At 41.3% G+C, this 25,238-nt stretch overlaps 1 protein-coding gene across 1 annotated transcript in view; it reads right to left on the bottom strand.

The window, feature by feature from the left end:
* Positions 1-25,238, bottom strand: part of rab6ba (RAB6B, member RAS oncogene family a) — a 274,682-nt gene that overhangs the window by 215,234 nt on the left and 34,210 nt on the right. The window lies entirely within an intron of this gene.

Genomic DNA, 25,238 nt, shown 5'->3' with positions numbered 1-25,238 from the left:
GGTGCATACAGAGCAAAAAGAGAAAGAAACAGTGCATCATGGGAACCCCCCAGCAGTCTACGTCTATAGCAGCATAACTAAGGGATGGTTCAGGGTCACCTGATCCAGCCCTAACTATAAGCTTTAGCAAAAAGGAAAGTTTTAAGCCTAATCTTAAAAGTAGAGAGGGTGTCTGTCTCCCTGATCTGAATTGGGAGCTGGTTCCACAGGAGAGGAGCCTGAAAGCTGAAGGCTCTGCCTCCCATTCTACTCTTACAAACCCTAGGAACTACAAGTAAGCCTGCAGTCTGAGGAGCGAAGCGCTCTATTGGGGTGATATGGTACTACGAGGTCCCTAAGATAAGATGGGACCTGATTATTCAAAACCTTATAAGTAAGAAGAAGAATTTTAAATTCTATTCTAGAATTAACAGGAAGCCAATGAAGAGAGGCCAATATGGGTGAGATATGCTCTCTCCTTCTAGTCCCCGTCAGTACTCTAGCTGCAGCATTTTGAATTAACTGAAGGCTTTTTAGGGAACTTTTAGGACAACCTGATAATAATGAATTACAATAGTCCAGCCTAGAGGAAATAAATGCAGGTGAGAATACTACACTGGGCTTCCAATGACCCACATTTCGCACCAAATGGAATGGATAAGACGTACGGATCCTGGATAAGGAAGGGCCTAACTTCATACTGTACTTATTTTTCCAAGGAAACTTTGAGAGACTTCCAATCACTAAAAAGACAATTCCAGCTCAATAACAAGGATTTTTACAGATTTTTACAAATCCGCCATTATATCACAAGCTTTATACCAAAGAATAGCAATGTATTTGAGATGCCAATATTGAGGATTTTTATTAAGGCCTACCAGGGTGATTCTGGTCTAAAATTGACTTCAAGATTATACAAGGATTTCCAGGATATTAAAAATGTAAACACAGAATATATTAAACAAAAGTGGGAAATGGAAACAAATACCAAAATGACAACCGAACTTTGGTTGAAATACACTGCATTCCAATGGAGAAATTCCAATTCAGTCTCCTTGAGATACTTTGGTTGGAAATGCCTTAGTAGATGCTTTATTACACCGGTACAAAGCTCACACTACTCAGGTCTTTCCATTTGTTGGAGGAAATGTGGGGCTCAGGTAGCGAATCATTTACATTTGTTTTGGTCATGTCCCCTAATACAACATTTTTGGATGAATATTCAATCTGAAGTGTGCATAATGTTAAATGTACCATCACCCTTAAACTGGGACGAGATGCTATTTGGCCTTTTGCAGTCTGTGGACACAAATAAAGAGACAAAGTGTCTATTTGGAATTTTAAGTTTGGCAGCTCGGAAATTGATTACCAAAAACTGGCTAAAACCAAACTCTCCAACCCTGAATGATTGGCACAACATTGTCTATTCTATATACATAATGGAAAAAAATCACTATGTCTAACACACTTCAAAATGACAAATTTGAAAAAATATGGGCAAAATGGAAAGCATATGTAAGGATAAGAAAGCCAGAATTTGTATGATTCGTTAATATTTGTATATTGTATTTGGAATACTGTTATGGTCAAAACTGTACACCCTCAGTTAATGTTCATGTTTTGTGTTGACATGCAAAAGAAAATTCTTTTAAAAAAAAGTGTTTGACAAGACCAACAGTTTTTTCAATCTTGCGCCTTAAATAACTGAGCTGCTGTTCGCAGATTAATGACCCTTTCTGTGCCACTCGGTCACAACAATGACTTCATGAATGAAGTTCAGTCAACAAAGGAGAATCGCGTAAAAGTATGCTGTATCCACACGCTACTTTCATCTTAAAATGTCTTAATTGAACTGGAGCAGCGCACAGAGCTGCAGAGCGGGTCCACAGCGAGAGTTACCACAGCGACAGTGTAGGTGGCAGACATGGCAGACATGTACGAGCCGTCTTTAAGAAATGAAACAAACAGTCAGTATACTTGTAATAAGTGTGTTTAATGTGTGTGTTGTGATGTTTTAATAATAAACCATTTGAGTGGTCAAAAAAAAATATATAAAGTTACTTCAATCAACTGTTGCATTTTGCTCCAAAATCTGAATGGGATGTGAAACTATAACATGATTTTCTTCAACAATCATAAAATTTTGATCATAAATGGACTGCATGTATTTAGCACTTTACCATTTGCATGAGAAGCTCAAAGCACTTTTACAATTATGCCTCACATTCACCCATTCACACAAGCACACTCAGACACCGATGTCACCGGAAGCAGCTCGTGGATTAAGGACCTTGCCCAATAGTGCAGCAGATAACTGAAACAATCCTTCACTTGGTGATACAAGCATCACATTTGACAGGAATGTTCTTCAGATATCAGCGTTTGAGCAAAAGTGCTGGCCACTTGAAAATCCAATATGGCAGCCAGGTAGGGGTCAATGAAGAATTGCAGAGGGGTCAAAATTTAAAAATGCTTCAGTCATATTGAAAGCTATACCACATTATGTGTCTGATCACAAAGACTCCAAAAAGGTATAGTTTGGCTGATCTATGACTGAATATTCTGGAAGTATGGGGTAAAAAAAGCAAGAATGGTGACAAAGGTCAATTTCAGTTTGTACAGGAGTCAAAAGTTAAAATTGCCCCAAATTTGGTAAAAAGTGGTGCAAATTATTGGTTGAACTAATAGGATTAATAAATAGAATAGTTTTGACTGTGTTAAATGCTTGGTTTGCAAAGTAAATGTCATACAATATTGACGTCCATTGGATTCTATAGCATGTGACATATGTTACCCTGTAACATAACTGAACATGACACATAGTGCAAACTATTCCTTTTTAAAACCCTATTAACTCAACCAATAATTTGCATTACATTTTACAAAAATTGGAGCAACTTTAACTTTTGACCCCTGTACAAACTGAAACTGACCTTTGCCACCATTCTTGCTGTTTTTACCCCATAACTCCTGATCATTCAGTCATAGATAGTCCAAACTAGGGGCGTCGGAAAAAAATCGATTCACGTCCGAATCGCAATTTTTATTTATTACAATTCTGAATCGATCCAAAATGTCCAAGAATCGATTAAAAAGCACTTTTTTAAAACATTTTCTTGCTTACTTGCTGCGTGTACTGTTTGTCAGGCAACGGCTTCCGTACCACAGCGTCCCCGCGAGGGGGGGCGTCCGGCGTGCTTCAAACACTCGTGAGCTGCAGAGTTCAGTGCCTGCAGCTCAGCATGGCGGAGGAAAAGCTAATTCAGCCAGCACCGTCTTTGCTGAAGGCAAATGTTTGGGCGCATTTTGGATTTTATTATTTGCTGCATAAGAAGGAGCTTGACATGACTTATGCAGTGTGCAAAATCCACAAAATCAAAGTCAAGTACTTCGGAAACACTTCAAATCCGCAAGCTCACATGCTACGCCATCACCCGGAGCTAAAAGAGGGGAGCAGCGGTGTCTGCCGACTACTGACCAGCGCTTCACTAAACTGCCAGCCAACTCCGAACGAGCAAAGCAGATAAGTAAATTTACATCTAGAATCACCTTGATTAACTTTGTAAAGCTGCATTTTCTTAAACATAACATTTTTTTAAGTAATATAACTATTTCTCAGAGCTCTTTGAATCGAAAATCGATTCTGAATCGAATCGTCACCCCAAGAATCGGAATCGAATTGAATCGTGAGTGTACAATTCACACATCCCTAGTCCAAACTATACCTTTTTGGAATATTTATGCATAGATAAATAATGTGTTATACTTTTCAATATGATTGGAGCATTTTAGATTTTGACCCCTGTGTTAATTCTTCACTGACCCCTACCTGGCCACCTATTGGATTTTTCAAGTGGCCAGCACTTTTTTCTCAAGCACTGATTTATGAAGAACATTCATGCCAAATCTGATGCTGTATCACCAAGTGAACAATTCTGGCCAAAAATCATATTATCTGCTCCACTACAAGGGCCCTAGTGGTTTTTCCGGTCAGGTTGGGGTTTGAACTTAGGATCTTCTGGTCTCAAGCCCAACGCTTAACCACTAGACCATCACCTCCCCTAACACATTATAGAGATAAAGGCTATGTTTGGGCTACATAAGACAAGCACAAAGCCAGAATACAGGAAAAGCAAAGTATAAGGTGCACAGTACATTCACATGAAAGCAGAGGTTGGTGTACAACAAATGTTTATTACTTTACATACATCAATACCAAAATTAAAAACATTCTATCCTGATATAGATTTACAATAAACAATGTTGACTGAATACATGTGTATGATGTGATGATTAATGCTACACTGAGGCTCACCGTTGGAGGTTCTGAGCTTCCAATATCTCGGACCACTCTCTTGGACCAGGAGGACCAGTAACAAATTGGTGCTACTGGTCCTGACGAGTAGGCTCAAAAAATATTTCTCTAACCCTGACCAGACATCCATGCGCAATGAGCACAAATCTCATTGGTCCACTCACATGGCCCTGATGCCACCTCCAGCAAGATGGAGGCAAAGTTCACTAGTCCGACAGCACCATTTATGTGGCAATGGCGATCAGCCAAGCCTTATTGTCGAGGCCTGGTATAGGACCACCGAAATGGTCTTTAGACCAGTGTCCACTGAAAACTCAGTTACCTCTGCACAAAAACATGTGCGCTCTTGCAAAAAAACGGTAAGGTGCTCTATAGGAAAACTGAACATTTTCATGCAGCACTGATTGTTTTAACACATCCTTTTACCTATACTGCTGAATAAGGGATGAAGTTGCTTTGAAATTCAAATTCTCAGTCTTTCATGTGCACATAATGCTCTCAAAAATCCAATTTAGCCCTTTATACTGTCAAACAACGTCTTCCGATGTCACACAACACAATGGACCATGGCGATATGGCACCAAGGTGTGACTTGAAGTATATAACTCCTGTACGTTTTTTTTTTTTTGGGGTGGGGGGGTTGTTATTGCCTTGGGAGAAGAGATAGAAGACATATGTCTGCTGTTTCAGTCCACAGGGCTTGAGAGGAGACTGACCTTAACATTTTTAATTTTCACATTAGGTTCCCATTCTCACAAGCCAGAAGGAGGACAGCCGGAGGAGACTGCAAAAAAATGAAAATACAATCATTCTTTAAAAAATTAAATAAATAAAAACACACAAAACACTTTCATTTCAACTCTTACCACATAGATGCAGCATTTCCCCACGCTGGACACATTACGTGCCTTGTACATAGTCTTCTGAATAATACAAGCAGGAAGTACAGAATAGTAAGATATAAGAGCTTTTTCAACTTCAGACCCTGTGTATTATTCTTTCTCCCCTTTGACAGAGAAAAATCAACTAGTCAGCAATTTGTGTGCATATATGAACACTCCTAAAGATCTCAGACTCTGAAATTAACAACTCTCCAACAACCAGGAGGTGGGTTGAGTTTGGTTCTTTTGTTGTTGTTAAATGCATTTTCAGTAATTTGCAGTCTGGGGCTCTTCCAGGCAATAAACTGCAGTGAGTGCAGCACCAATTTTGGTGAGGAAAAACCCAACTTTTTTTATTCAAAATCACTCCTCTGTGTGGGAGAGAAGTTAAAGCAGTGCCAAAACATTCAACAGTTTAAAGAACATGTCGCACCAAAATCATAACAATTAAGATTTAGGCTGTTTGTGACCATCCAATGATTCACCGGGATTATGTTGTGCACTTCTGTGACCGGTTTCAAAGTATACGGCATTTGCAAGAAACAGCTACGGAGAAGTCCTAAAACAAAGTACTTGTGAGTACTCGGGTGTTTCCAACAAGTGACGTAGCTACTAGAAGCGTCCCAACATGCACTTCAATGGACTGTAGCTGTAGATAAGAACGGAGGCACAGATTAATTCCACAGTTTCCATAAGTGTGAAGTAGTTTTATGATGACTCGTTTTTAAGTGAAAACTGTTCATTTTGATGCAGTCACGGTAAAAGCAGCAGCTCTGAGATTTATGTGCACTTGCACGGCCATGAGCCATAAAAGCAGCCTGCTCCAGGTTCTGCTTTGTGCATGAATAATTATGTGTTGTTATCAATAAAATCTAAAAACAAATACATCTGCTGCCGGGGTGGGGACATTCCTTTTTGCAGCGAGGTGAGAGGAGCAATGAGCAGCACACACACACACACACACACACACACACACACACACGCACACACACGCTCCAAATCCACACTCTCTCAAAGCAAAAAAAAAAAAAAAAAAAAACCTTTCCACAAAACACAAAAGGGGTAAAATCCTGAACAAACCAGACTCGCTGTATTATATTGTTTTCCAACTGTAAATTCTGCATGATCAAAGAAGCGCGCGAGATCACCGCCTGCAGCTTCACCTCTCTCACAACTGTGGCACGTAAAATAACGTCCATTAACTCCTGGAAATAATGAATTCTGACTTTTTCCAATGTAACAAATTAATCTCCATGACCAGGCAGTCTGTTAAAAACAGTGTCAGATTTCCCCACTGTCATGTTCGCAGCTTTCAGGTAAACCAGCATCCACACAAACAGCGCGTCACAACACTTTAAGTTCCAAAATCAGACACTCTGAAAAAGTTACGAGTTTTGGTGTGAAGTGCGTCATCTTCTGTCTGTAAATACTCTGTATCACTTTCGAACGGCAGCTCAGAAGTTTCATTTTTGGACAGAGCAGGCCTGTTTCCCTCTGTCATCGGACGTTTCTGCTCATTCTAAAATGTGCGTTCACGCTGAAAATGCTGAGAATTGCAGAGTGAAACATTTTCTGGAAATGCACCTACTAATGCTGAGAGTGAGAGGAATAAAATACATCAGAGATCACTAATTATTAGCACGTGTGCGGAGAGACTTACAATCATGAGTACTTTTATGTTGTCTTGCTAACTGGGACACTAAAAAACCTGAGACATGTCCTTTAAAAAACATAAAGAACATATTTTCACAGGATACAGGGATGAAGTAGGGTGGTGTGAGTCACTAGGTGTTCAGAGGAAACCGTTATTATTTATTTCTTTATTTATTTGTAATACATTTGACTCATTTACGTCGAATTTGACCACTTATGGGGATAGCCACTCCCGTTGTACAATATATACACAGCATAACTTCACATGGAAATATGGTGTACTGTTTTGTTTTCAGCTGCAATCACCGAAGCAGTTGCGAAAAGTTGTTTTTTTTTTTCAGTTCCTAGTAGAGAAAGGAAGGACAAGGCAGATTGGAGATGTTGTGTCAGTAACTGTTAGCCTACACAGCTAACCAGAATAGCTGTGCTCTCTCGCCTGCAAAACCCCTTCAACATGTTTGTGCTCCAGATCATAACAAACCTCAACACGTCCACTTTCCCACTGCACTGTCACTTTTTCTTTTGCATTTTCACTTTGTTTTTGTGTAATTTTCCCAAACCTCATGAGGAAATGGCATGTTTTTTTCCCCCAGAAGTAGACGTCATATGCGTCATATTTACTCTTTAGTGTCCGCCCTCAAACGAGGAATGCGGTGCCCAATTATGGCAAACAGTTAATGCTAACTTAATATGTAAATGCCATAGACATGCTAACGCGTACCATCGCTCCCATTTTTAAGTTATAAATAAACTATCAACTGTTTCAGAGACCATAAACAGGTCAGTTAACATAAAAAGGTACAGTATTACTCACAGACATATGCTCTTTAGGGTTTAGCAGGGAAAAAATTAAGAGAATTGAGTAGTAAAAAGCCAAGGTTTTACTTCAAAACTGCAGCGTAGCACAGCAGTCCAACATTACTTAATGGCCAGTCACTCGGCACTAACGGACGGGAATGAAGCCCTAACGAAACAAGAAATCTGGATTTTCATTGGCATCGTTTAACCTTACCTCAGCTTCGTTCCTGCAGCGGTGCTTATCAGGATTTTTTAAACTGTCGAAAAATTTGAGTGAAGGGCAACGAAAACCTCAATTCGTCTGTATTTCATTTTGCTGTCGTTCTTGATGTTTTCTTATCGTTTGCTTAGTTTTTGTAACGTCAGGGTTTAGTTTGACTTCGTTCGACCAGCTGACTGTTTTCACACAGTGCAGAAGCCGTTTTTCAGCGCTGCTGCTGTGTTTATGTACTGTTGGAAATTACAGGGCAACCTCAGCCTGTTTGCTTGGATTTTTTAATCTGTGTGGGGGGTCAGCTTCAATGGGTTCAGGCATCTTACATAGGCCAGAATTAATCTTTTGTGTGGAAAAAGCCTTCAGTTGGTTCAGAATGCTGCAGCTAGAGTACTGACGGGGACTAGCAGGAGAGAGCATATCTCACCCGTGTTGGCCTCTCTTCATTGGCTTCCTGTTAATTCTAGAATAGAATTTAAAATTCTTCTTCTTACTTATAAGGTTTTGAATAATCAGGTCCCATCTTATCTTAGGGACCTCGTTAGTACCATATTACCCCATTAGAGCGCTTCGCTCTCAGACTGCGGGCTTACTGTAGTTCCTAGGGTTTGTAAGAGTAGAATGGGAGGCAGAGCCTTCAGATCTCAGGCTCCTCTCCTGTGGAACCAGCTCCCAATTCAGATCAGGGAGACAGGACACCCCTCTACTTTTAAGATTAGGCTTTAAAACTTTCCTTTCGCTAAGGCTTATAGTTAGGGCTGGATCGGGTTGACCCTGGACCATCCCTTGGTTATGCTGCTTTAGACGTAGATTGTGGGGGGGTTCCCATGATGCACTGTTTCTTTCTCTTTTTGCTCCGTATGCATCACTCTGCATTTAATCATTAGTGATCGATCTCTGCCCCCCTTCACAGCATGTCTTTTTCCTGGTTTTTCCCTCAGCCCCAACCAGTCTCAGCAGAAGACTGCCCCTCCCTGAGCCTGTTCTGCTGGAGGTTCTTCCTGTTAAAAGGGAGTTTTTTCCTTCCCACTGTTGCCAAGTGCTTGCTCATAGGGGTCGTTTTGACCGTTGGGGTTTTTCATAATTATTGTATGGCCTTGCCTTACAATATGGAGCGCCTTGGGGCAACTGTTTGTTGTGATTTGGCGCTATATAAGAAAAAAGTTGATTGATTGATTGATACAATTCATTATTTTACCACAAGCAACTGCTGAATTTGAAACAACAAAAAAGTTGTGTAATTTCCAACGGTACTTGAATGCAGTGGCAGTGACAGCTGCAGCACCTGTGTGCGCTTATTTTTTATTAAATATAGCAATATGAGTGTAGGAATGACATTCCAGCCCTTATGTACATGTGGCAACAGGTAAATAATTGAAATGATTAAAGAGCTGTTCTGGAAGGAAGAATTCACGTTGTGGATCAGTGATCAGTTGGTGCAAATAACCACACAAGGGGAGTCAATGCGCAGCGTTCACACGGACTGATCAATTTACTGCTCTGATATATTCTGTCATCTTTACACTTAGATTTATTCCCCCTTTTGACAGTTTTCTGTTATAAATCAATATATATGGCTTCCCAGACAGCAAATAGATCCAGGCTGGATGTAGTCCAACATCTGGTACCAATCCTGAAAACAGATCCGGTCCAGACATTTTTGCACCCTGGCCCAGATCCGGCACGGCTCCGCTTTACAGTTCTGGAACAGATCCGGACCAGATCTGAACTGGATCCGCAAAGGACCAACCGTTTACAGACCATATCTGGCACGGATCTGGGGCAGATGTGGACCGCATCACAGCACCGTGGCAGGAACACGTTTTACAGGGGTAAGTTCCGAGGAAACTGATTTGTATCTATAACACACAGATCAGTGTCCCTGGACTTATAAAACTTGACTGTCTTAAAGAAACAAACCGCTTTGCAATAAGCATTTAAAAAAGCCTCAGTGATGATCACGATTACAGAGTACAGAGTTTACAACCAATAATGGATAGTTTCTACGAGTGCAGATAAAATGCTTATCGTTATGCCCCATGTTCCTGCCACGGTGCTGCTGTGATGCAGACCATATCTGTCCCAGATCCGTGCCAGATATGGTCTAAATGGTGGTGTTTTGCGGATCCAGTTCAGATCTGGTCCGAATCTGTTCCAGAAATGTAAAGCAGAGCCGTGCCGGATCTGGGCCAGGGTGCAAAAACTGTCTGGACCGGATCTGTTTTCAGCATTGGTACCAGATGTTGGACTACAACCGGCTCGGATTCATTTGCTGTCTGGGTTTAGAACATAATACAGTGATACATCAGTGACCACGGCACACCAGTTTTTTTTTTGTTTTGTTTTTTTAATGGGAGCAAGACAGAGTAGCGCAGTGTGTCGTCACACAGTGTGGATTCTGATGACCCCCTTTTGTCTGGACAAAGACACAAGAGCAGGTGGGTCCACCGACATGCGCACAGATCTCCACAGCTTCTGTTTGCAGTTTCTCCAGGACTTGGCGCTATCAGCTCCATCACAGCGCCGAGTCCTGGAACTCAGAGATGCAGGACCACACACTGCTCCAACAGTGGCTCAGGTGCATTTCATTTCAAGCGTCGAGATCAGCGCTAGCCTCGGTTTCATTTACTTTCTCTTCATCCATTTTGCGCTCTTGATTTTGCAGGCTATTCAGTGATAAAGCTCTTTTATCTCCTTTTCTCAACGAATTCTGACTTTTTTTACTTTTTTCCATTCGTTCAAGAATCGTCGGTGTGCGTGTGACTGGGCAATAATTCTTTAAAGCAGAAGCACAAGAGGCACTCTGCTCACAGTTGTTTTATGAACAGATTAATAATCATAACGGACCATTATAACTCACCTTTATCACAAATGCAGACATTCAATGACAGCACATGAACGGAAAACCCAGAAGGTTCTTTAACTGCCCAAACAAGGTGCCTGATATAAAAACACTAAATTCAGCACTGAACGCTTCCTACTGAGCACTGATCTAAAAAATGATCCAGGCAACTGTCAAAAAAAATGGAAATTTTTCATCCTTGTTGTTTATGTGTGGCACTGTGACACACACTATGCACTTCTTTTTTTGAACATAAACACTAACCCTAACCCTGTCCAGGGTGTGTCCCGCCTCACACCCTATGACTGCTCACTTCACACCTGATGAAGATGTTTGAGTGGCTCTTTCTCAGCCTCCTCAAACCCCAGATGCAACAAACCCAGGACTGTTTACAGTTTGCATACCAGGCAGGTGTTGGTGTGGAGGATGCCATCCTCTACCTGCTACACCAAGCCACTCGCAACTGGATTTGGGAAACCGCACAGTGAGGATTCTCTTTCTGGACTTCTCGGGCACCTTCAACACCATCTAGCCCCTTGTGCTTCAGGACAAACTGAACAGGATGCACATGGACCCCTGTCTAGTCACTTGGATCTCCAGCTACCTTACCAACAGGTAGCAATATGTCAGGCTAAGGGACATCAAGTCTGACACTGATCGGCAGCACTGGAGTAGCCAGGGCATGGTGCTGGCTCCTCTTCTCTTCACCCTTGTACACCTGTGACTTCTGCTACAACTCTGAGCTGTCTCACATCCAGAAGTTCACAAATGACCACAGTCATTGTTGAATGCATCAGGAACGACAAAGGGGAGAAGTACACGAAGCCTAGTGAGGGACTTTGCTGTCTGGTGCCACAAAAACCATCTACAGCTCAACACCTCGAAGACAAAGGAGCTGGTTATTGACTTTGGGAAGTCCAGACCAAGTCCGCGACCAGTTCTGATCGAGGGAGCTGAGGTGGAGGTTGTGGATTCCTACAAGTACCATGGACAACCAGAACACAACCACCTGTACAGGAAGGGACACAGCAGGCTGCAGTCATTTAACATCTGCAGGAAACTCCCGTGGAGTTCTATCGGTCTGTGGTAGCCAGACCACAGACCGGATGTGCTGGGGGGGCAGCATCAACTGTATTAATTATGATCACAAGAATTTCTCCATGTAATGTGGAGTTGCATCAGGAAGGACATTCAGCGTAAAATGTGCCAAACCAACATGCAGAGCCACCTTGGATTTTAGACCCAAAGTGAAAACAAGGGAGCAGCCGAAGGGACTTACTTTTTTATGATCACAAGAAAATGTTGCCCAAAAAATGGCTGAGGGAGTTAATTTACTACAAAAGCATTTATCTGCAGTATAAGTAAAGTAGAGAAAATATGAATAGTTATACTCCAGGGTGATTTGTGGTTCATGTCCTTAAATATTCCATTTGTGTGGGAATACAATTTTCAGGATGGGGCTAAACTTCATCTGGAGCCCTGGTTCAAATTAGGACACTTTTTTACTGCAGGCAAATATAGATTTTCGGTCTCCTAAATAAGCGAAGTGCGCAACGCATCTGCGCATGCATAGGTCAAAAATTCCAGCTACCAAACACACACCGCCGTCACTGAATTTCGTATACAGTAGCATTAGCGGACTGTAAAAGTTAAGGTTTACAGGGATTGTTTGAAAGGTTTTAAGCCTTAAGCAATGCATACACTAATGACGTGCGCATTGTGCTGCTTTCAAATGCTCAAACAGAATTTATAGGCTTGAAAGGTGGCTGAAAACGCACGATTGCAAGGCTCCACCGAGTCCACCCAAGACGGAAAGAAGAAGTAGAAATGTGGTTGTAAACCTCCGTCATTCATACACAATTTCCCCACAGACAAGAAAGATCCAGATAGACCTAAAAGATGGATTAAAATTGTAAGGTTTCTTGCACACATTCATTTTGTCCATATCCTGAAACCGTCCCAAATTATAATGTGGTTAATGGCAGAGTTTTCGTGCATCGTCTTATGACTGTAACGTCGCGCCATATTGTAATATTAACATGTTCTATAAACAAACTGCATGCATGCACATATCACTGTATGTCTGTCAAAATATCAAAACAAACGTGACACCAAAGAGGATATATGTGAGACCCACCTTCCTTGTTGTCACTACGAAGCCGGCGGAAGAAGTAGCGATTTCTCATCCCTGCTTTGCAAATATTCTGCAATATCCTCAGTTTCAGACTCTGGACTTTGTCTAACCATCCGTCAGTTCCCTTCAAGGGGTCACAAATTTGTTTGTCTCCAACTATCAACAACGACTGGTCATTTTCGACAGCAGCTCTCTCTTCCTCCTTTGTCAGCACCAGTGGCAGTTTCTGTACTGATGTAGCATACGCAAGAGCAGCCAGCTCTTCTTTCCGTTTTTTGTCCACTTGCCGTACACAGTCCTGGTGGTAACAGGCAATCTGAGGAGCTTACAAGACGCTTTAAAGTCGTCAACTTTCCTAGCAGTTGAAATGATCCAAATCATAGCACTCCTCGCTGCTTTCCACCATCTTTGAATGTGATTGGTGGCCGAAAAATTTAGCATTTCCATAATGAACCGCATGGCCAATATGTGTACTCGCTTACTGGCAATGATTGGTCGCGACCCCAAACAGGTTCCTAACATAGAAGTAGCAGTACCCAGCAAGAACACCCAGTCCTCGGCATTAGAAATGAAAAACTGACGAAAGCTCCTTATAAACTACATGCAACTTAAAGTGCCTTGACAGTTGCACAAATGTGATCCGCACACTGGTACGCAATCTGCCGTGCAGGAGAGTAAACTTGTTGTAAACTCATTTCTAAACCATTCTAAACTATGCGGGGCTTCGGCCAAGTGCACAAAGAAAATTGTGAAATGTTCAAAATCTGTCACGCATCAATTATGTGAACTTCACCATGAACATTGCACATACAATTAAAAACCACTGAGTGTCAGTGCAAGTCACTGCATCAGCGCAGCTCATCTGAGCAATATAACAAGATGTTAAATCTATCATTAAACGTAATTTTACAGCTACTCATAAGAAGGAAATAAACATGCAACTGTTTTACCAAGCCATTATAATATAAATATACAAATAATTACCTTTTAGACTTTTCCAAATGCATTCTCCACACCATAAGCGCACGAAAGAGAGAGAGAAAAGCTGCAGCTGAACGGTCCTCTGTGATTCCAGAAGCGATTAGAGGTGTTTTCATCAGCCAAACCCAAAGAAAATTATTCATCTGCTGCAAAATAATTATTTTATATATGCAGTGTCCAGAGGCACAAAGTGCGGCATCCAACTGGGAACACAGCAGATGGCATGGCATGACAAATTGTGTGGCACTGCGGGGGTTAAATGCATGCAAGTTTCAAGGCACCTTTAAACCACCTTGCACCTACTTTCCATGTGATAAGATTATTCTTGAATCAAGCCCAGATGTGAAGCAGCTGGCAGACAAGACTATGGTATATCAAATAAGCAAACCAAAGTTGCTTTTTTGGATTGCTCTGATGCAAAGTTAACCTGCATCTAATAAGTTTATTCTGTTTACACTGTCTTTGAAGTCTGTGGGTTACAGCATAACAGCATTTATTGCTTCAACATGGAGGGAGTGGATCTACTCTTTCACACACTACTTTATACAAGGTAGATGCCACAACTTTTCCAAAGCCTGGAAAATTTTAAGTCTGCGATACGGTTGTAGCATTTCTTCAGGCTTTTCTTTGTCATTGATTTTTGTGAGACATGATGACTCCCATTTCTGACTGAACAGCAACAATGTGAGGAGAGAGGATTACAACCACCAAATGGCTAGGGAACAACATTGTCAAGGCTTTAATGGCATATTAAAGCATAAGTGACAACAAGGCACTCGAACATTCTCACAACCAGGTAATATGTACATGTTTGAAAGTGGCTATCCTGAGCTCACTGTCCAGTGTTTTTGCCAGAAAAACCGACCCCTGCCATCTATCCATGGAAAGTGGTCCTGGATCTAAAAAAATAAAGTGCCTCCTTTGTCTATGAAATTAATTTTTGGGGGAGCCAGATATCCAAATCATCCAGAAAAACCCATCTGGAGCAGGTGGGATAGTGTTCAGTGGTATTTTCTGCTGCAGAAATTGACTTACACAATTTCTTGATACTTATCAGAAAAATCGACAGCACATTATGTTATCTAAATGCCATTTCTTTCATGAAAATCCTCACACATTTTCTCTGGCAGAAATACATATAAATTAGAAAAAAATGCTTTTCTAAAGCCTCATGGACTTCATATTGCAACAAGGCAAACATGACGTAATGCACAATAGAGGTCTAATACATGTAACATAAAACATTAATTTTTTTCACAGGATTCCACAAATTTATATCAGGTTCTCCAGATTAAGGAGTAAGAACATGCTTACAGATGTAATTTCAGGACCATTCAGTTGAAAACCTTGTTATTTTGTGAGTATTACATAACTGAAAACTAGTAACATGTAACATTACGTGTGTTACACTGAATGTTATGTGTGTTACATGCAGTTGCTGCTAGAGTAACACTAGGGATGTCCCGAGCCGATACTAAGTACCGGTATCGGACACTGATACAGCTATATTGCAAGAATCTGTTGGTATCGGATCTGGGAATGGTATCGGGCTGATTCATGTTACTTTTCAGTGTCATCGCTTAAACCGTCATCGCGTGGACGCCATAAACCGAGACGCAACACAAAAACATTGTGCCTAACCACGTTAACACCCGCAGAGTTTTTCGATCGAGGAAAACTTCTGTGTGAAGTGTCTGTTTGCTGCAGAGGGCTGAATGTGGGGGGTGGGATGTTCTGAGCTAAACTGTGTCTCTCTCACTGTTCATGTGAGAGATGCCAACAAACAGCTCAGTGAGGCTGCAAAACAGCAGTCACTGTGCCATCAGCTGCCTGTTCTCTGATCAGCTCGAGCACCCTGAACAGTGTCCGAAAAAAACTCCATTAAAATATTGCATTAAATAATCCAGTTAATCCAATAATTCCTCATCCGTAGCTGCTGTACTTTCAGAAATTTACGATTTATTCTAGTTGAAAGGCTTCATGTTCTCAAAAAGCTCCCAACTTTGGTCAAAGGAGGAAAAACAGTCTGACTGAGTGAGGGGAGGGGCGAGGAGGAGGGGTGAGGGAGACAGGGGAGGAGGAGGGGTGTTTCAATCATTTTCACATGAAAAGAGCAAGTGTACAAACTGTTTACCATTTCCAAATGATCCCACCATCATTTGTAGAAAGGTTGTTTTTTTTTTTTAATTTATTCATGTCATGATGCAGCCCTGTTGGGCCCGGCTGTTACTATTTTGACCTCTTTTTCCACATTTGTGTTGAGCCTTTTGTATTTTTTAATCATGCCATGTATCTTAGTCATGCTTCAGCTGGTCTTGTTGGTCACTTAGTTCTTCCAGTCTTAGTTTGATTCTGTTTACTTCATTTCTTGTATTATGCTTTGGTCACTGGTTCAGTTTTCTTTTGAGCATCTTGTATTCATAGTTTAGTTCTGTTTATCACATTTTTGTATTATGCTTTAGTCACAGGTTTTGGTTATTTATCTTCAAATGTTTCTTCTGATTATGTTCTGTTTGTCACTTATCGCTCATCAGTTAGTTCTTTTTATTTATTGCAACTATTCTGTAATCACCAGTTTTGTTTATCTGCTGTTCTCATTTCTGTTGTACTTTTATATCGGGTTTTGCTTTCTGTTAATTAGGCAGTTCCTGTTGAGCTTTGCTTCAGTATTGATTTTCTGATCAGTTCTCATGTAGTTTTTCTTTTGTACTTATTATATCTTGGTTTGCTTTTAGTTCCCATGATTCTTGCTCTGTCCTGTCCCCTAGTATCGTATTCTGTTTTTGCTGTGTTCTCACGTCATCCTCATTTGTTTGTGTTTGTGCACTCCCTTCTCCATTATCTTGCCCATGCTTAAACTTTGTCTTCCCTGGTCACGCCCCCTTCCAGAACCTTCACCAACTCCTGTGTCTTGTTCCACTAATTACATCACCAGTTATATAAGCCCTCAAGTCTCACAGTCCCTCGCTCGATTGTTGAATGTATTTCACTTTCCAGCTTTCACGTCCTGCCTTGTTTTGCTTGTTGATCTGCCTGCCGGTATTTGACCTTGTTGTGCCTGTGACCACGTTTTTTTGTCTCTGCCTCTGATTCCCAACACTCCGTATATTTTGACCTCAGCCTGTTTATTCGACCAAGCCTCAGCCTTACGTCTGTCAGTACCTTTGCTTCACTGCTGGACCATCTGTGTACCGAATCTCTGCCTGTTACTATCATTAAAGCTTATTTTAACTGCATCTGCTGTGAGAGTTCGCATTTGTGTCCACTCGATTTGTGCCATGCCCTGACAATTCAGATTTCATTTTTAAAAGAGCAGGTTTGACAAATCAGTTCAGGCAGTTCTTGTTCAAACATTGTTTTTTATATTTAGATTTAATTTATTCTGTTAAAGAAAAGTTATGCAATCCCACTTAAAAATCTTGGAAAAGCAAAACTGTCAATATGACAGAAAAACTAAGCTACTGTGTGTAAATTTACATTCACAGCCTGTAGCAGTGTTAAATTGTGAGACACAGGCCTCTTCCTCACTGGATTAAAAGGTACTGTGTGTCATTTTTGAAGTTGAGAGCAAATGTTATATCCATGATGAAATATTGATGTGTTTTTAATCTTTTCAGCATTATTTATAACCTTTTCAAGATAATTTATTTTATTAACTTAGACTTTGACCGAAACATGCAGAAAACATTGATACTAAATATTACAATGCAAGTCATTTTTTGCCAGTTATTCTTGCTTTCAATAGGGATGCACCGATCCACAATTTTTCACTTCCGATCAGATCCCGATACCTGAATTTGGATACCTGCCGATACCGATACTTTTCCGATCTGATATCAGAGCTCTGTTTGCTTTAATATTATCATCATTTATTGTTTTTTATATGGGGATTTTCTTAAAAAGGAGACCTGAAAGTTCAGCTACAAGTTGCAGAGGGGTATCTAAGATGAAAGCCTAGATCTGATGTTTTGGTGAAAGAACTAATCAATCAATCAATCAATCAATTTTATTTATATAGCGCCAAATCACAACAAACAGTTGCCCCAAGGCGCTTTATACTGTAAGGCAAGGCCATACAATAATTACGTAAAAACCCCAACGGTCAAAACGACCCCCTGTGAGCAAGCACTTGGCGGACAGTGGAAGAAAAACTCCCTTTTAACAGGAAAGAACCTCCAGCAGAACCAGGCTCAGGGAGGGGCAGTCTTCTGCTGGGACTGGTTGGGGCTGAGGGAGAGAACCAGGAAAAGACATGCTGTGGAGGGGAGCAGAGATCAATCACTAATGATTAAATGCAGAGTGGTGCATACAGAGCAAAAAGAGAAAGAAACACTCAGTGCATCATGGGAACCCCCCAGCAGTCTAAGTCTATAGCAGCATAACTAAGGGATGGTTCAGGGTCACCGGATCCAAGGCTCTGCCTCCCATTCTACTCTTACAAACCCTAGGAACTACAAGTAAGCCTGCAGTCTGAGAGCGAAGCGCTCTATTGGGGTGATATGGTACTATGAGGTCCCTAAGATAAGATGGACCTGATTATTCAAACCCTTATAAGTAAGAAGAGAATTTTAAATTCTATTCTAGAATAACAGGAAGCCAATGAAGAGAGGCCAATATGGGTGAGATATGCTCTCTCCTAGTCCCCGTTAGTACTCTAGCTGCAGCATTTTGAATTAACTGAAGGCTTTTCAGGGAACTTTTAGGACAACCTGATAATAATGAATTACAATAGTCCAGCCTAGAGGAAATAAATGCATGAATTAGTTTTTCAGCATCACTCTGAGACAAGACCTTTCTAATTTTAGAGATATTGCGTAAATGCAAAAAAGCAGTCCTACATATTTGTTTAATATGGGCTTTGAATGACATATCCTGATCAAAAATGACTCCAAGATTTCTCATAGTATTACTAGAGGTCAGGATAATGCCATCCAGAGTAAGGATCTGGTTAGACACCATGTTTCTAAGATTTGTGGGGCCAAGTACAATAACTTCAGTTTTATCTGAGTTTAAAAGCAGGAAATTAGAGGTCATCCATGTCTTTATGTCTGTAAGACAATCCTGCAGTTTAGCTAATTGGTGTGTGTCCTCTGGCTTCATGGATAGATAAAGCTGGGTATCATCTGCGTAACAATGAAAATTTAAGCGATGCCATCTAATAATACTGCCTAAGGGAAGCATGTATAAAGTGAATAAAATTGGTCCTAGCACAGAACCTTGTGGAACTCCATAATTAACCTTAGTTAATTAGTTTAAAACTAAGTACTTTATTTTTTATAGACTTTTATAGCCTTATTTTTATAGATTTAAAGCAAAAAGACAGCACACTGTCTGTCTCTCATTCTCAATTTTCAAATCCAATGGAGCTTTAGTGATGTGGGAGACATATGTTTGCATAGTCAAAGCAAGTGTTAGAGTAAAAAATAAAAAATTAAGTCCTCTCTCTCTCTCTCTCTCTCTCTCTCACTGTTTTTGTGCTGCGCAAACTTAAATTTTTTTCAAAACACGAAGCCTTTCAACTGTAAAATAAATGTATCATCACCAATGCTCACGCACAGGATTTTAATGGAGACTTTTTGCCCTTTTTGAAAATCTGTGCTTGACAAACAGACAAGTTGAACCCGAGAGGCGGGCAGAGATTTGTAGAGAGCTCTCTCGAACAACCCAGCTTCAGCAACACCCCCCACCCTCCCACTCAGCAAACAAAGCAGAGAGCAAACAACAGCAGTTGAGAGGTTTCACAGTGGCTTCTCCAGTATCGGAAAATGTCACGGGCTGGATCGGTATTTTCCTATACGTGAATGACGTCTGTATAGGAACCCGATACCGATCCGGGATCAGATTGGTCCCATCCCTAGCTTTCAATAAATCTAAAAACACTCAATATTGGTAAAATAGGGCTTGCCAATAACATTTTAGAGGTATAAAACCCCATAGCTCATCAAAAAGCACCACATTAAATAACACATCAGCCAGGGACACTTTACCCAGACTGACTTCAAATGAGTAAATTAAGTACTTTTTGGGGTGGGAGGAGGGGTTTCTTGTTGCATTTTGGAAATGAGGAAATGCCTCTGTCCTGAAAACAGTTCATGTATTCAGAGTGGGTGTGCCATCTACTGTTCAAGAAAAGACACTTGAGTCACTGACCCAACAATAAGTGTACCAAAATATCCAATCTAGGCTTGCATCTTTGATGTACCTTCTGGCAAATTGTAGCTCCAGTTTTGAGATCGACACAATAAATGTTGTCAAAATTTAAAATAAATTCTTCCGTCTTGAACTTGTGCAGACCCTGATGTACTTGATACAAGCAAAATAACTCAGCTGTTTGTTACAACAGCCAAGCAATATTGTTTCTCATGTTCAAGCAAAATAAAAACTGTGATGTAATAATGGTTGTGTGTTTTAATGCTTCAAAATAGGTATTGGAACGGTATCGGCAAGACTAATCATTTAAAATATCAAGGACATCCCTAAGTAACACCTCATAAAACCCATACCAAAACATTTGTTTTTCTTTCTATACATAGGAATATTCTCAAATCTTTTCTAAGTAAGGAAAGGAGTTCATGTCTACAGCAGAAAAACCCCTTCATCAGGTGAAAAAACGATGTTCAGTGCTTAATGTCTAGATTTACTTCATACAAAACCTTCTCATTGTCAACACCAACCATGCCAGCTGGTACTGGCGGATTAATCGTACGCAGCATATTTTCAGGCCCGTAATCAATGGCATCTACTGGCACTGGCCAAGACCATTTGCCCTTCCTTACATGTTTCATCACCGTTACACTGGTGTCAACACCTATAATCTGAATCACCTCGCCGATGAAGTTTCTGTGTAGGCTCTCAGTTGTCCAGGTGATTTCCATAGTAGAGAAGCTTGAATCTTCGAAAGAGGGACTCATCGACAGGCAGGCATACTACAGACTGTACCCTGGGGACGCCACTTCATGCATTTATGGACTGCCCAAAATCCACAAACAGGACGTGCCACTCAGGCCTATTGTATGTAGCACAGATTCCATCACATACAATTTGGCCAAGCACCTGAAGTGGATTTTGGCTCCTCTAGTGGGTAACTCAGACCACCATGTGGAGAACACACAAGATTTTGTGAACAAGATCAAGGACCTGCAGCTGGAGGCAGATGAAACTATGGTGTCATTTGATGTGACATCGTTGTTCACCTGCATCCCCACTGCTGAGGCCGTCTCAGCTGTGAGGCAGAGACTGCTGGAGGATGTGTCTCTACTTGAAAGGACCAAACTCACACCAGACCACATCTGCCAACTCTTGGAGCTCTGTCTTAACACCACGTATTTCCTGTTTAGGGGGAATTACTACAGGCGGGGGAATTACTACAGGCAGATCCATGGTTGTGCGATGGGGTCGCCGGTATCCTCCAATGTGGCCAATCTGTACATGGAGCGAGTGGAGAAGAGAGCCTTGATGTCTTTCACGGGCATACCTCCCAGTCACTGGTTCAGATATGTCGATGACACATCGGTTAAAGCAACAGAAGGTTGAGGACTTTACAGAACACATCAACTCGGTGGACTCCAATATCAAGTTCACACGTGAGGATGCCAGAAACAACCATTTAGCCTTCTTGGACTGTGATGTTACGATTGGAGAGAACAGGCAGCTCCAGACAGGGGTTTACAGAAAACCCACTCACACTGACCAATATCTGTTCTTTGGCTCAAACCGCCCCCTTGAACACAAACTCGGGGTGATCAGGACTCTTCAACACAGAGCCCTACAGGTGCCCACAACTGCAGAGGGAAAGGCTAAAGAACAACAACTTGTCCGGAACGCCCTCACGGTATGTGGGTACCCACGATGGTCCCTGGACAAAGTGCAAAAGTCCCAGAGAACAAAGACACCAGACAGACAGGAGACGGAGACAAGAAGAAGAGGAGTGTCTCTCCCTTATTTAGTAGGAGTAGGGGAAAAACTACAGAGGATCTTCAGACAGCACAAAATCCCAGTTTACTTTAAACCTGTTAACAGCTTGAGACAGAAATTAGTTCACCCCAAGGACAGGATCCCTAGTTACAAACAGAGCAATGTAGTGTATTCTATCAGATGTCAGGAAAACTGTAACAAACACTACATAGGTGAGACTAAGCAACCTTTACACAAAAGGCTATACCAACACCGCAGAGAGGGCGCCAGTGGACCTCAGTCTGCAGTTCATCTCCACCTTAAAGACACTAACCACACGTTTGAGGACAAGGAAGTTAAAATCTTAGCAAGAGAGAAGAATTGGTTTGAGGGGTGAAAGAGGCCTTGTATGTGAAACAGTTGAAACCCAGCCTTAACCGGGGAGGGGGTCTGAGACACACGTTGTCCCCTGTTTACAATGGAGTACTCAGATCAAAGTAGTTTCAGTCCTTTGTTCATGGTAATGAGTCATTCATGCCATCAGGAGAGGCGTCAGTCCCATCATTAGGAGGGTCCCTGTCATTACCCTGTCATTAGGAGGGTGCTAACTAGAGCACAATAGGTGCTAATTAAAGCAATTGTTTAGTCACTAGCCAATAGCAGTCTGCCTCTCGGTAGGAGGCGTATGTGTAGGTTTAAAACTCCAGCTTTTGTGGCTTCTGTTTGTTCTTCTAAGACAAGGGTCAGACAGAAGTCAGACTACCAGAGCAAGAATTTTAGCTGAGGAAGCTTCTGCGATCTGATGCGAAACGTCCTCGCGTCAAGCAACACAGTCCAGTCGAAGATTCAAGCTTCTCTACTCGCCGATGAAGATGCACCCATCATACCTTACACAAACCCAGTCACCAACTTTCAAACCATTCTTTTTGGGGGCAGCCTGTGGGTGTAATACAGAAACCAGCGGTTCATCATCTATGTCTTTATGAAACAAGTTGCATACTGAACCATCTGTACATGTAATACCATGAACTTTGCTGATACCAGGTGCATCCAGAACACCAGACCACACATTTTCCCTCTCAATGAACTCAGATATTTCAGATGGGAAATGTGCATAACCTTTCTTTGGCAGACTGCAAATTGGTGGCACTGCGACCCTTGTTCATCACCTTTCACCTGACATTTGACTTGGCTGCCACAACGATGTCATCAACACCTTCCCCATGAGAAGTAGCAAACTACTTCCATGTAACTTCCCTGTAGATCGTTCGGCGTCTACTGACTAACTAATACACCACATACATACAACGGATTTCGTCCATTTTATACAATAACAGATTTTGTCCATTTTATACATATACGTATTTCACCTAAAGTTCTCTGAAGTCAGATTTCTTAATTCCACTTCTGCATCCAAATAGTAGTGATATCATGCAGTAAAATTATTGAGAACTCCAGAAAATACCACTGCACACTTCACAGAACTTTACACTGCTTTGAATATTTTGTCATTTCTTTAAATTGTCTCAATGCAACACACGCAATGCTACTTAAAGCATACCTAAAAAAAAAAAAAAAAAAATGCAGAAGACCAGAATTTTTTTTCCACATGCTAAATTGTTCAGTATTTATGTTGTAACATATCAGTAAGAAAAGTTTGCAAATTAACATTACAGTAATATAGCTACAGAGAGCCACCGTTGAAAAAGTGAGTCCAAACTGTAACACACGTAACATGGAAAGGACCAGCATGTGTAGTTAGACAAAACAGTCCATACACTCGAGTGACAAACAGCACAAGCAAGCCATCTGTACAAGATCTTACAGTGGCTCTGCATTTAGACCAGTGGCTGCCACGTGCTGATTTTCCAACTCTCCCTGCCCTGCCACAAGATGATGATCTCATTTAGGTGTGTTCTACCAATCAAGAGCACCTGAATGAGATCATCAGCTTTCAGCAGAGGATCCCTGAGGACCAGGGTTGGGAACCACAGATTTAGACAACACATGTTCACTTCTATTAGTAAATATGAAAAGAACAAGGCTGTTGCTTCAAGAATCAATAACATGGTTAACTGAAAACTAAATGATGGTAGTTTTAGCCAAGGCAGATGCAGTGAAGGAAGGATAGAAGCAGCATCCCAATGAAGGCACACATGTGGAGCTGGGGAAAGGCTAGAACCCTGACTGAGGCCTGCTCAGTCAACTGTCACCTCCCATGCTGTGCAAAAGAAAACCATCCTCTACTGAGGGTGCTTCATTTACAGAGTCATTCTGTTTGAGCAACCAGCATTATGTGTAAACGGATTTCACCTTTTTGAAAACGTCCACATTTAGCAAAACTTAATCAAATTTAATTTGCTCTTTTCCTTTGTTTTCAATTGTTTTTCCTTTCTGGGAAGCATGTTGCGCTATATTTCATATCTGAAATGTTAACAGAACCCTCTAATTCAAGATGGTTCTTTTGAAACTGCATGGTCACATGTTGCTTCTGGCACACAAACAGGCAAACTACAGCAGACAATTTTTCTAACATCACTGCCTGGACAGCAGACCGGTTTGCAACCCTGTTTTATTCTGAGCAGAGCATATTAAAGCAGTTCTTTCCCAGGGGCCTTTGGGAACACGCCCACTCTGCTGTGACGTGCATACGTACAGAGCCGCTAATGTGCTGCTTAGTATTCCTTGGCTGAAGATAAGTTCCTGCAGGAGAAACCAACCACATACAATATGATGGCACCAAGAAAACATTTTCACACTGCATGATAATTTTGTTTTGGCTGGCCCCATTTTACACCAGATGCCCTTCCTGACAGAACGCTGAATCTACAGGGAGATTGGGGAGATGTGGGTGGTGTTGAATAGAGGGCCTTTTTGTTGGGAAGCCAAAGCACAAAGGCAAGGTGGTGCAGTGGATGCACCACCTTGCCTTTCATAAATCATTGTTACGAGAAGATGAATTGGTGTCGGTTGTTAATATAAATCATGCACTGTGCAAGAATACGTCCACCACTAAAATGCAGACATCCTCCCCCCCACCCCACCCCAATGCGGATGCTGTGGATTTTATACATTTAATGAAAAATTATACTGTATAAAAAAAAAAAACCAGGAGGAATTAAAGATCAATGTTCCATTGTTTTGCCTTTTCTTCCTCACTGCACCCATGAGTTAAACACCTGTAGATCACTTTTCTCATCAATATATCTGCCTTTAAAGTAATTTTCATGTAAAGATGTACATTAATTAAGAGAGCACATTAATGAGCTTAAGCAGGTCAGTGCACAGTTTGGGTCCAAGACCTGCTGGTGCTGGGAACGCTCTTTTAGAGTATACGAGGTCTGTTACAAAAGTATCGGATCTTTTTATTTTTTGCAAAAACCAGATGGATTTGAATCACGTGTGCTTGCATGAGCAAACCTTGAACCTTCGTGCGCAAGCGTGAACTTTTTCACGCCTGTCGATTGTATTATTTTCTGGTAAGCAGCCTTTGTGTGAGTACATGTGTAGTGCGCTCGGCGGATTTTCATTTCAAGGAAAAAGATGGA

The sequence above is a fragment of the Thalassophryne amazonica genome, chromosome 10, assembly GCF_902500255.1.
Source record: "Thalassophryne amazonica chromosome 10, fThaAma1.1, whole genome shotgun sequence".
Taxonomy (NCBI): domain Eukaryota; kingdom Metazoa; phylum Chordata; class Actinopteri; order Batrachoidiformes; family Batrachoididae; genus Thalassophryne; species Thalassophryne amazonica.
The sequence above is the reverse complement of the archived record's forward strand: the minus strand, read 5'-3'. Positions and strand labels throughout refer to the sequence as shown.